General features: G+C 35.8%; 1 long non-coding RNA gene across 1 annotated transcript in view; it reads left to right on the top strand.

The window, feature by feature from the left end:
* Positions 1-12,992, top strand: part of LOC102164639 — a 98,113-nt gene extending 85,121 nt beyond the window's left edge. Inside the window, exons 3-4 of the long non-coding RNA XR_002339178.1 lie at positions 4,159-4,247; positions 12,900-12,992. This is a non-coding gene — a long non-coding RNA (uncharacterized LOC102164639). The remainder of the gene's footprint in view (positions 1-4,158; positions 4,248-12,899) is intronic.

Here is a 13,589-nt window from a genome sequence, read left to right as displayed (position 1 = left end):
ATGAAAATGTCAAAGTCTGGTCCAGGTGAAAAAATGAAAGCAAAGGGAAAAAGTCATCTTTAATTATCTTTGGAGTAAGTTAGTGTCAAAAGGCAGGTCCTATGCACAATTTCATGGATTTATTTTAAAGAAGGACTAGTCCTCAAATGAGCCTTTTTCTCACAAGTGAGTTGAAGGTGCATTTTTACTGAATGATGTTAGTATAGACTAATTGACAACTTGTGCTCATATAGCTGGATTGGTGAGATGTGACTGGCTACACACATATACAAAGCAAACACACATGGGGAAAAACATGACTCTTCAAGTTGGGACAAAGCAAATGGCCATCTAAACTATGAAACTGTTGAAGGGGAAAATATTATGAGTTTATGAGAAATTATGGTATAGTTGGAAGGCTAGGGGAACACAAATATTATAAAACATATCCAAAAGTATGGTGAGTGTGAAATGCTCTATTGACAGCCCTATTAGTCACTCATGTCCATTTCTCCATCTGCCTGGTGTTTGACCTCAAGCAAGCACTGGCCTGGGCTAATCTTAATCCAGCCAGAAAGCTGAAGTTTTGATCCCTTGCATGGTTTCTGTTTCTATCACCAAGGCTACTCTCTGTGAGTCCATTATGCTAACAAATGAGGTATTCTGCTTAGTTAATTTTCAGTACTCTTCCTTTGAAATATTTCTGGTGAGCATTGATAATGGTAAGCATTGATATGTAATACAAAGATTTTTAGATCTGTATTCACTCCCATGTATCCACTTGGCGTTTCCTCAGATCTTGTCTCCAATCTTCTAATATATTTCCTTCTAGACTCCTGAACCACTAGCTAAAAACATTCATCACTGCTAATGATTCTATGTGTATTTTTATCTCTAGCCACTTCTACTTTTACACAAATAGATAATTAGGTAAATCATCCAATGCTCGCTCTGTTGGGAAGATTTCTTCTCAGCACTTTGTTTCAAAGCTACTCCTGTTTAGGGATGTAATGCCACAGCAATTCACTTTGAGTTTATATTGATATATCAAGCCAACTCACCCTGCGACTGTTTTGTCCTCTGTCAATCAGTCAGTAGCGTTGTCCACCATGTGGTCCCTAGGTGTGAGCTGAGTGAAAAGCACTGGCACAACCATGGAGCTGATATGGGGGTCTGGGCCACTTACTCATGCAGCGTATTTGTGCCTCTGGCCCATTTACGCCTGATCCTGGCTGTAACACTTACGCTTTATGATGGATTGCCATGGAGCCCATCAGGCCCTATCACTTTTTGGTCTGACAGAAAACAATGCATGATGGATAGCTCTGACCATATGGCCACCTGATGTCTTAAGGTCAGCCGCTCAGTCGCTGCCAAGACTCAGTATGGACTAGATGCTATTTTTTGAATGCTGGATAGTTCTTCCTTACAGATAGCATGTTCTTTCTCCAAAACTCTGGGGCTTTAAATTTTTATTTTCTTACTGAGACTTGTTATAAACACAGCAGAGTAATTTTCTCATTATAGGTACTTCTAGTATCACAGCATCTGCTAGATTAGAGGGCGCAGCAGTGGGCTTGCTCTTTAACATGGACTTGCTGAAGAGATCTTTCCTGTTCTAGACTCAGTTCAAATGTGGCTGCCCTCCATGTCACCAGATAAAAGGGGAAAAAAAGTGTATTTCTAGCTGTGGATTGTGCTGTTGGCCAAATCCAAACAGACACACCAAACATTGTACTTCCTTCTTAGTGGTAGAAGTTATAGAGTCACATGTTCTTTATTTTAGGAGGTACAACCAGGTATAACTCAGTCAACTGAACTTTTGGCATTTTAATCTTTGTAAGGCTTATCTTCCACCTTTTAGAGTACATGAGCCATATGCAGGACTCCAGTGTATTTTCTGTTCCTTGTTATCCAGTCTGATTAACCTGGTATCATTGATATAATAGGCTATGTGTAGAGTTGGCTTAGCCCCGAAGCAAAGACAAATATATATACTGCTGCCTCTCCCACATAAATGTGGACTGCTTTTGATCCTCTGCTCTCAGTGTGGAAAACAAATTTATCTGCCAGATCAATGGTAACACGCTTTGTGCTCCAGTCATATCAGTTGACTCTAGGGAAGATATTACATTCAGTGCAGCTCGGTTTCAACTGGGGCTGCTACTTGGTTATGATTGCAGTAGTTAACTTTCTTCTCCTAATTTTAACTTTTTTTTTTTTTTTGGGTAAGGAGATATACTTGAGTTAAATAGTGGTGTAATGGGGAGTACCACTCCTGTATCTTTTAGGTCATTAAAAGTAGTATTAAGTTTTAACTGCACTAAAGATACAATATTTTTTAATATGTTTGTTAAATATTGGTGGCAGTTTTAGAGGCTTCCACTGTGCCTTTCTCACTGTGACAGCTCTTACCCAATAGGCCAAGCAGGTGTATCAATTTCAATTGTAAATCCAAAGACCAGGAATATGAGCATAGAGTGGGTCTATGGACAAAGCAGGCCATTGCAAGCTTGTCTTGGGTTCATCGCCTGGCCCATATATGCCTCTACTCTAACATGGAAGCCACAGTGATGCTTCAGGTCCTTAAGCATTAAAGTCAACTTAGATCTTATGTTCAAGCATGCTTTAAATGTTTGAGTAATCCCCTTTCCCAAACACATAGTTTTCTAAGAAAATGGTCATAGATCCCTTTGAGGAAGAATGGAAAGATCGTTACTACATAGACTTGCACAGTCCGTGGTATAGCAGAGTCATTCCTCATTTGGGGTCTGATCTTTCCCTTAGTCAGTTAGCTGGTGAGTTTCTGGCCTTTTATGATATATCCATGTTAGCATTCCCAATTCTCTGATGAATCTTTTATGTTCTTCCTTGACTGTTTGCTGTGGCAGCCAGCATTTGTACTTTGCTTTAATGTGGACCATTGCTCCATTCAATCTCCCAAGAGACATCCTGGTAACATATTAGTATCATCTCCAAGAGCCCATGTCAGGACAGTAAATGTTATGACATTGAAGAATGCCGTTATATGGATAAACTCTCTAATCCAACTAGTTATGCCATCCTCCTTACCATCATCCTCAATATCCTGTATATATTCTCTTATAGTCTCTAGTCTGTTGTCAGTACATGTTGGCTAGAACCTGCAGCTCCCAGGTTTTCCCTGGAGGCTATATTATTATTGGTCTTTTGGTCAGGAAAAGTGGAGGTTGATCCTGAAAAAAGCTTGTGTTGGAATACAAAGCAAAGTTGTCTGAATACAAAGCAAAGTTGTCTGCATTTTCTTTATTAAGAAAGAAAAGCTAGATTTTTAATAGCAATAGGAAGCCACTTCTGCAGGTCCAAAATGTTTAGGAGTACCTGGCATTTGAAAATTCTTGAATGTACCAATCCAGATGTTATTATTTCAAGTTTCAAAGTCACACTCTTTTCAAATTAGTGCTCTAGTCTTGGTGTAGCTGATATGTGGAGATTGAGAATTTTATCTTCTCTACAAATCCATTTTAGTAAGTGCTGGGCCTAATGCTTGGCTGCTTCTACCATCCAGCTGCTAGTAATGACTACATCTTTATATGTTATCAAGGTACTACTTTGACATTCACAGTTTTACATTGCAAATAATCATCTTCAGCCTGTTATTATCTTTATCTGATGCATTTAGCAAATTTCCTCCAACTTCAAAACCCTATAATGAATACTTTATCTGTTACTCTCAAATACCTGAGGTACTGCACTAACCATGACCTTCTTTTCAGCTGTTGTTGAACACCTGTTCACAACCAAAGGAAATTTTAACAATTTATCCCACTACATGTCAAGAGATATCAATATTCCAATTACCTTGAGTGGTGGGGTTTTCAATGCCAATAAACCAAAGAATGACCCAGTTCCCAAGTCCCATTTTAGCGTATCATCATTTTAGGTCATTTTTCTGGAAATATACTGAGATTGAGATTTATAAGCAATAATTTTATCAGGGATGCTCTAACATGTAAGGAAGTGAGGGTGCCAGTACAGGGCAAAAGGATAAGTTGAATTATGATAAATTATAATAAAGGTATTAATCAACTCCAATCTCACATGGAATCTAGAACTAGAAAGAGCCTTCAAGGATTGTCCCAAATTATTGCAAATGGGTTGAACTTTTGAGATTTCTAATTTATTATTCATTCCATACAGGCTGTCCCCAGCAAAATCAATTCCCACATGGTGATGCAGCTAAGAATCATCAGTAGCCATTACTCCTAGAAGCTCATGGAATTTGAAAGGTGGGTATGGGTGGCATACTATACCATCCACTATAGAGGAGTCACCTAAAGCATTGAATTCTGATGGAAAACTTTACAAATTGTATATGGTCAGGAGATTGATGAATGACAGATGAACCAGTGAGAGGTTCTAAACTCAGGACAGTCACTGAGTTGGTAAGGGGCATCAAGACTGTGAAGTAAAAGAATTGCAAACAAATGAATACCTGGGAAAAATGGTACCATGTTGAAAATAGAAGGTATACTGACTGGAACAAGAGAGAATGTTGACAAACTTCGCTAGCAAGTATGGACTTGAAATCCTCATTTCACTAGAGTGAAACATGAAGCCACTAGTAACTTTTTATATTAATAGTGTAAATTGTTGACCCACTTCTGTGGGTCCATTTCTGTACAATATTTTTACTTTTTTTTCTAATACTTAAAGAAACCAGCCCTCTGGCAAGCATAAATTTTGGATCTCTCACTGAGTTTTCCATATCATTAAAATAATATATATAATTTAAAATACTTGTGTTTAATTTGTATTTAATTTATATTTGTTCCTCAGCCTCAGCACTGTTGACATTTTAGACCAATGATTCTCTGTTATGAGGTTGCCCTGTGCATTATAGTAGGTTTACCAGCATCCCTAACCTCTGTCCACCAGATGCCAGTGACACTCCCCTTCCCCCAAGTTGTGACAGCTATAAAATGTCCCCAGACATTGCCAAATGCCCCTGATAGAGAATCACTGATTTAAAATCATGTTCAGCTGTGGTTTTTTTTAAAATGCTTGTGTAGAGAAGAAGTTATTTACAAAGCAGGCCAATCTTGTGTGCATGACATTTGGGAATGTAATTTATTTAATTGTAAAGTAAATACTGAAGGAATGAGGAGTTAAGAGAGATCATATTAAAAAGGGAGAGGCCAGATGATTTTTTTAAATGGAGGAAATTAACCATAATATTTGTTTTTTGTTATTATAGGCAATATGACATCATATTTTTCTTGTTTTCTGCTTTGTCCATGATAGGAAAAAAATAAACAATTTTAATCCTAAGAGGATCAAAATTTTTGAAAGGAAAACCTAAAGGCTTGATAATAGCAAATAAAGAAAAATGACTCTTTAAAAAGACTTGGAATAACTTTATTGAGTTGGATTGCATGATGAGTTTTTAGTACTGGGTAATAACCAGTAATATATGTTTTATATATATGACAGGCACTATATCAAGTAAATGCAGGGATGAAAAAGCCATGTTTCCTACCCTCAAGAATCTTAACAATTGAAAACTGTAATTCTGAACTTGATCATACATAGGAATCACTGAGAAAGTTTTGTAGTTTTTTGTAGACATAGTGCTCAGATATGACCCCAGACCCATTAAATCAGAATTTTGATTTAGAAGAGAATCTAGGCATCAGTATGTTTTTCTAATATTTCTTGAGTTATAATTGACACCCCCCACTGTATAAGTTTAAGGTATACAGCATAGTGATTTGACCTAAATTCATTATGAAATGATTATCATGATAAGTTTATTAAACATCCATCATCTCAAATAGATAACAGAATTAAAGACATGGAAAAAAATTCCTCGTGATGAAAACTCTTAGAATTTACTTCCTTAATGATTTTTTTTTTTTTTTTTTTTTTTTTGTCTTTTCTAAGGCCACCCCTGCAGCACATGGAGATTCCCAGGCTAGGGATCTAATCAGAGCTGTAGCTGCTGGCCTACACCACAGCCACAGCAAGGCCAGATCCAAGCTGCATCTGCGACCTACACCACAGCACATGGCAACGCCAGATCCTTAACCCACTGAGCAAGGCCAGGGATAAAACCCGCAATCTCATGGTTCCTAGTCGGATTCGTTAACCACTGAGCCATAACGAGAACTCCTTCCTTAATGATTTTCATGTGTAACATCAAGCAGCGTTAATTATATTATATTGAACATTACAACCCTATTACTTATAATCCTGTAACCAAGAGCCTGTACTTTTTGACTGCCTTCATCCAACTCCCTTTCTCCCATCCATTCCCTCTGGTAACCACAAATCTGTTTCTATGAGTTTTTTTGTTTTTCGTTTTTAAAGTATAATTGACCTACAGCACTATGTTAGTTCCTGTTACACAACTATAGTGATTCAATATTTCCATATATTTCAAAACAATCTCCACTGTAAGTCTAGTTATGATGTGTCACTGCATAAAGATATCACATAATTATTGACCATGTTTCCCGCAACATATTTCATACTGACTCACGTACTTTGCAACTGAAGTCTGTACGTTTTAATATCCCTCACCTATTTCTTTTTCTCCTCTGTTTCCCTACGCTCCCTGTTTGTTCTTGGTATCTATAACTCTGTTTCTGCTTCATTATGTATGTTTATTCTGATTTTTTTTTTTGTCTTTTTGCCATTTCTTGGGTCGCTCCCACGGCATAAGGAGGTTCCCAGACTAGGGGTCCAATCGGAGCTGTAGCCACTGGTCTACGCCAGAGCCACAGCAACGCGGGATCCGAGTCGCCTCTGCAACCTACACCACAGCTCACGGCAATGCCGGATCCTTAACCCACTGAGCAAGGCCAGGAACTGAACCTGCAACCTCATGGTTCCTAGTCGGATTTGTTAACCACTGAGCCACGACGGGAACTCCCTGATTTTTTTTTTTTTTTTAAGATTCCACATGTAAGGGAAATCATACAGTATTTGTCTTTCCCTATCTGACTTTGTTCACCTAGCATACCCTCTAGGTCTACCCATGTGTTCATAAATAGCTAGATTTTGCTCTTTCTGTGGCTGAGTATTAATCCATTGTGTATACACAGACACCCTCACATATTGTATATCACATCTCTATCCATTCATCTATTGATGGGCATTTAGATTGTTTCCTTATACTGGCTATTGTAAATAATGTTGAAATGAACACGGGGTGCATATATGTTTTCTAATCAGTGTTTTTGTTTTCTTGGGATGAATACTCAAGGTGGAATTTTTGGGTAATATGGTAGTTTTATTTTTAATTTTTTGATGAATCTCTATATCGTTTTCCATAGTGGCTGTAACAATTTACATTCCTGCCAACAGAGTGTTTCCTTTTCTCCACATCCTTGCCAACACTTGTTTGTTCTTGTCTTTTTGATAATAGCCATTTTGTAGTTATCAGTATTTTAAAAGCCTTCCAATTAGTTCCAATTCACAGATAAGGTTGAAAGAGAAGTGTATGAAAAAACAATTATATTGCAAAAGAGTAAATATTATATAGTAGTATTGAGGCACAAAGGAATAAACACTAAACATAAATTTTTGAAAGTTTCATGAAGTTGAATGTTATCCCTATTGCAAAAGAGGCATAAATTCAAATATATATTTTATATTAAGGTAAGCAAAAATGTAGATGAGTAAACTTTAAGACCATGTTACGGTATAGTCTTTGTGAAATGCAGAAAAATGAATAAATGCAAGAAATAGCTTTTTTCTGTCAAGCTGCCCTAAAGTTCATAGTCATTTACACTATACAGAATTTTTATTTTTTTATCAAAAATTCCAGATGATTTGTTAAATAACAAAGAAGAAAATAAAAATTAAAGTAATATTTTGTTTATAATTACCATATACTATAAATCATTCAAATTATTGATCTGGTAATATGCATTTATTAAATCCTTATAAAAACAATGTAAGTGTCAGATATTCCAGTGAGTAGTAGTAATTAATTTAAAGGACAAAGTGGATAATCATACCTGTGCTCTATGGTGTGGAAATCTGTCTTGCCAAATGACAATTTATTCAGATGATCCGTCAGATCCAGTACTACCACCCAGGAAATATTTGGGTCAGTTTTGAATGAATTTTGCAATCTGTCCCACACATATGTAGGAAAACTTTTTCCTTTCTTTTAAATAAACTATAATTTGATTTCTTGAATTTTCATGAAATAGAGTAAATCCTGTGGTATGATGTGGTGTCCACAAAAAGTGAGGATATTACAAGTGCACAATACATTTGTCTCCAGACATTTACTACAGTTCAGTCCTGAAATTATTGCAGTGTTTCTGCTGGAAGTATCTCTTGGAGAATTTATATTTGAAAAGTATGGCTGGGACCTTGCTAACTAATCATAGCTTTTAATTTCTCAGCTTTATGAAAAATCAGGTTAGAGCCAGAAATCCATATACCTGGACATCATTGACCTATTTGCCTAGAATAAAGCATACAAATCCAATGGTCATATGAAGTGCATCCTTGTATCTTTTGCAAAACCACTATTGAGGGAATTTTCCATCACATTGTTCAATATCATATAAAGATCATTAATAGATAGTCTCAGAATTCAGTTTTGAGAAAAACAAGGTTTCTGTTATCATAGACTAGTACATATTTTAATATAAAGGACAATATTATGTGTCAAATTACTCATCCCCTTTCATTATAATACCATAACCATCTATATTACTCTGTCACGTTTTTGGCTTCTTTTTTAATTTTTTAAAAATTTTTTATTTCCAGAAATTTTTGAGCTAAATTTAATGTTCAATTACAGTAAATGTATTAGCCTAAGCTCTTGGAATATTCAATTTCCCCAACATCTTGTCATTTTACATTATCTTTTTCTAGTTTTATCATTGCATTGAATATATATTTAATTTGCATCAAATAATTTGCCAAGGTAAGCAGGTAGAATATATGTTAGAGTGTTTAGAATAATTGGGTTAAGTAACCATATGCATTATTTGTATTTATTCTGGTTCTACTTCATATTTTGTCTTTTAAAATATAATATTAAAGTTTACTTTCACTGAAGAATGCATTACTAAGTGGTGAAATGTTACTGGTTTTGTTTAAATTATATACATACATGAAAAGTATATCTATTCAGAACATAAAGTTAAAATCTAGGATCACAGAGTCTGTCTGTTCTGTCTAGAGACAAAACAACTAAAAGTAAATGCACAGGAATTCTTGTCATGGCTCAGCAGTCACGAACCCAACTAGTGTCCATGAGGACGCGGGTTTGATCCCTGGCCTTACTTAGCATTGCTGTGGCTGTAGCACTGCTGTGGCTGTGGTATAGGCTCGCAGCTACAGCTCCAATTCAACCCCTAGCCTTGGGACTTTCATATGGTGCTCGTGTGGCCCTAAACAGAGAGAAAAAAACAAAAAACAAAATTAAATGCCCAGGCTACAGGGCATTAGGTTTACTTATTTGAATATCTAAGATTATGACAAATGTCATAGATATAAATTATCAAATAATAGTAAATTTGCTCTTCTGCTGAAAATATTTTACTATAGCATTTTTATATTAATTTTACAAATTATATTCACTTAACGATATTTGCTTTAAGAAATTAATGAGATAATATGCATATATTTAAAATATATAGTGATCATTTTCCCACCTATGGAAACAGAAGTTCTAGCAATATCAGGATTGTAGTTCATGATTTAAAAGGGTCAACTTTATATCATATTCTTCTTTCCTAAAACATTTTTCTTTTCATCATTTGTGTGTCTAATGAAATTATAGAAAGTAGCACCTCTGCAGTAATAGAATGAATGCCAACAGAGTTTTTTAGTCATTAATTTATCTGCATCTTAAAAATAGCTTTTCCTCTTAGATAAACAATTGAAAATGATGACATAAATATATGAACACATGTAAAGATGTAGATTTATATCATGTCACACTTGGCATGCCAAAATAATGAGTCATAATGCAAGCAGTCTAACTTTCATGGATCCAGAGAAAATTCCATCACTGGTTCTCTCCAAAGAAATTTAGATTTATATAAATGTCATCTTAAAAATCAGTTTTTCTCTTGCACCATGATTAATATGTGAAAAAAAATCTACCATTTATGTATTCTCAGAGATGTTTTAGAAATATCTGTTAATTTGTGCCCTAATTCAGAACATAAAGAAACATTTCTCTAGTTCTGTAATGTCCAATATGGTAGCCACTAGCACTGTATGGTTATTTAAATTAAAATTAAATAAAATCAAAAAGCCCAGTTGTTCAATTGCAGTGGCCGCATTTCAGGTACTAAACAGCCTTTTGTGGCTAGTGGCTACCATACTGGGCCACAAAGAACACGTCTATCATCTTCTATCAACACAGAAATTTCTTTACTGTACATGGATAATCTAGAATGTCATCTCACCAACTGCATTTGAGTTGGACAGCACTTCTCTACATAATTAACAGAAAAATAGCACAAGAGGGACATGTTTCCATCCTCTTACTGATGTGTATTTATTCTAATATCACAAAATATTTTGTCTTATATAATCTAAAGCTCTAAAGCTTTCCCATTAGGGAATTACACATATCTTATAATATGGATTTAAAACTTGTTCAGGGAGTTCCCATTGTGGCTCAGCAGTAACAAACCTGACTAGTATCCATGAGGACACAGATTAGATCCCTGGCCCTGCTCAATGAGTTGAGGATCCAGTGTTGCCTTAAGCTATGGTGTAGGTCACAGACACAGCTCAGATCTGGTGTGGCTGTGGCTGTTGGCTGTGGCCAGCAGCTGTAGCTCTGATTTGACCCCTAGCCTAGGAGCTTCCATTCGCTGTGGGTGCAGACTTGAATAAAAAAAAAACTTGTTCAAAATAGTAAGATAATGTTAGGAAATCTCCTGGAAAGTACTTTAGGAAATTGATAAATCACCCTCTAGAAAGTTTTGACCATTTACTTCCTCTTAAAAACTATAGTTGTTGATAATTATGTATAACTTTTTGTTTCTATAAAAATTTTTTACAGATTTTTTTACTGCCTTATTCACAATTTTATATGTAAATGTGCCCATAAGACTACATCTCCTAAATTAATATACAACCTTTGACTTCTCTTTATTTAATACTGCATAATACACTAAGATACTTGAAAATAACATAATAAATTAATATTTCTGGATGACACAACGTTAAGAGAAAACATTTTTATTTCAACCACTATTGGCAGATTTCATAAAATGTAGTTGATTTCTCCCTATCAATAAGTCTAGTATTCTGAAAATAGTACATCAATTTTGACAATTGAGCCTCTTCCAATCCTTCGGGTCACTGCTATGAAACATTTTATGTGTAGCACTGTTACTATTTACAGATATAAGGCATAAGGGTTGATATTTATAGAACATTTGATCTAATTCCATTTATAATAACCTCCTCAGTCATTATCCAGCCAAAACATGAAATTTTCCAGTAATGTAAAACCCTGTAACTAGTTCATATGGTCTTCATTCAATCAACTTATTAATTTGAAAATAATGGGCAAATGCATGGGAACTCATTATATTCCTTGCCCTCAGGAAACTAATAGTTTAGTGAAAGGCTTCTGACAAGTGAGCAGGGAATTATAATAAAGTATGGTAAGTAAAACCATATAGTTAACTATGGATGTTAATGAGAAGTAAGGAAAACACTTAATTATTGAGCTTTTACTGTGTAATAGAGACTCTGATGGGCTGGGCACTTTCCATGAGGACTTAACCCACTTTGCCTGCCACCTTCATGGGACTGTCTGAATGCTCTAAAATCTCTAGTGAATATTGAAATTCTCATGAATTCAGGAAAAGACAAGCTGAAGTTCCCATTCCATGGATTCCTTGGGTGAACCTTCCCAATTTGTGAAGGTAGATACACTATGAAGCTGGAGCAACTTGTGGGAAGATCATTTAAATCCTTCTAATACTTGAAGACACCATTAGGTCAACTTTTCTTTATATCAAGGGTATCAAATACAACTACCATTTGATCCAGCAATCCCACTCCTGGGCATCTATCCAGAGAAAAGCATGACTCAAAAAGACACTTGTAATCCAGTGTTCATTGCAACACTCTATACAATAGCCAAGACATGGAAACAACCTAAATGTCCATGACAGAGGAATGGATAAAGAAAATGTGGTACGTATATACAATGGAATATTACTCAGCCATTAAAAGGAGTGAAATAACATTTTTAGCAACATGGATGGACCTAGAAATTATCATGCTAAGTGAAGTCAGTCAGACAATGAGACACCAACATCAAATGCTATCACTGACATGTGGAATCTTAAAAAAGGACAGAATGAACTTTGCAGAACAGATACTGACTCACAGACTTTGCAAAACTTATGGTTTCCAGTGGAAACAATTTGGGGGGTGGGAGGATGTGCTGGGGGTATGAGATGGAAATCCTATAAAATTGGATTTTGATGATCATTGTACAACTATAAATGTAGTAAATCCATTGAGTAATAAAAAAAAAAAGGGGTATCAATGGAAAAGTGGTTCTTTGGAAAGGAGATGTGTTACTGAACTGTACAGCCATTGTGAATACCAGCAATGAACATGTCACAGATAAGAATCTTTTCTCAGACAGTATCTTTACACTTGCAAGTCCAGACTTGAAGGGGGAGATCCAGAAACTTAAAGGTTGTTGGACAGATGAAGCAAAATTGACAAAACGTTTTGATCTAGCTATCCTGTTTTTCATTCATACAGTGGAGCCTATAAGGAAATACCAGAGAGGTTCACTGGGAGACCATTAAAAATGTCATATTTGCTGTGTCTGAACTTGAAAAGACTGCTCACTAAAACAGGTTACCTCTGTATTTCCCAAAGTCATTAAAGGAGGAGGGCTAATCACTGCTGTTCCTATATAGGAAATGCAAAAGGAGAGCCGATAGTACTCCAGTGGAAGATCAGAATAAGTGAGAACTTGGTGCCCAGGAACAGGTGTCTTGAAGAAGACTTGAAGTAGGTGAGAGAGTGAGTCTTGTGAAAACTGGTGGACAGCATAGAGATAGATGGAACAAAGGCACTAAGCCAGGAAAAGCATACTTGACCAATTAAACATGAAGAACAGAAATGTCAGAGTGGTAATGGAACCCAGATCATTTAGGTCTGGTTAGATCATTTTAAGCACATCAGTTCTACCCCAAGGAAGAAGGGTGGACATTTAAGGGTTTTTAGCAGGGGATGTTATGGTTAGACCTCCATGTTTACATATTTCATACTGACTAGTTCACAGAGACTGTATCATAGAGGGAAAAGAATGAATTAGGAGATTTGTTAAGAGACTATGGCAAGAATTTTGGCAAGTTGTTGTGGTGATATCTGGAGTTGTAGCAGTGAGAAATGGTCAGAAAATGGATTTACTTAAATTTTGAGCTAATGAGATTTCCTGTGGAATTGAACATTAAGTGTGAGGAATATACTTCTTTGACCTGGCATTAGGAAACACTGAGTTGTAAATAAGTGAATTAGGAAAGGTGAGGATGGAGCAAGTGTTGGGGGTAGATAAGAAATTTAGTTTTGGATATGTTAAGTTCAGAATGTCTATTAAACGTCCA

This window comes from Sus scrofa, chromosome 15 (genome assembly GCF_000003025.6).
Source record: "Sus scrofa isolate TJ Tabasco breed Duroc chromosome 15, Sscrofa11.1, whole genome shotgun sequence".
Classification (NCBI taxonomy): domain Eukaryota; kingdom Metazoa; phylum Chordata; class Mammalia; order Artiodactyla; family Suidae; genus Sus; species Sus scrofa.
Note: the sequence above shows the minus strand (reverse complement) of the source record. Positions and strands in the feature narration are given on the sequence as shown.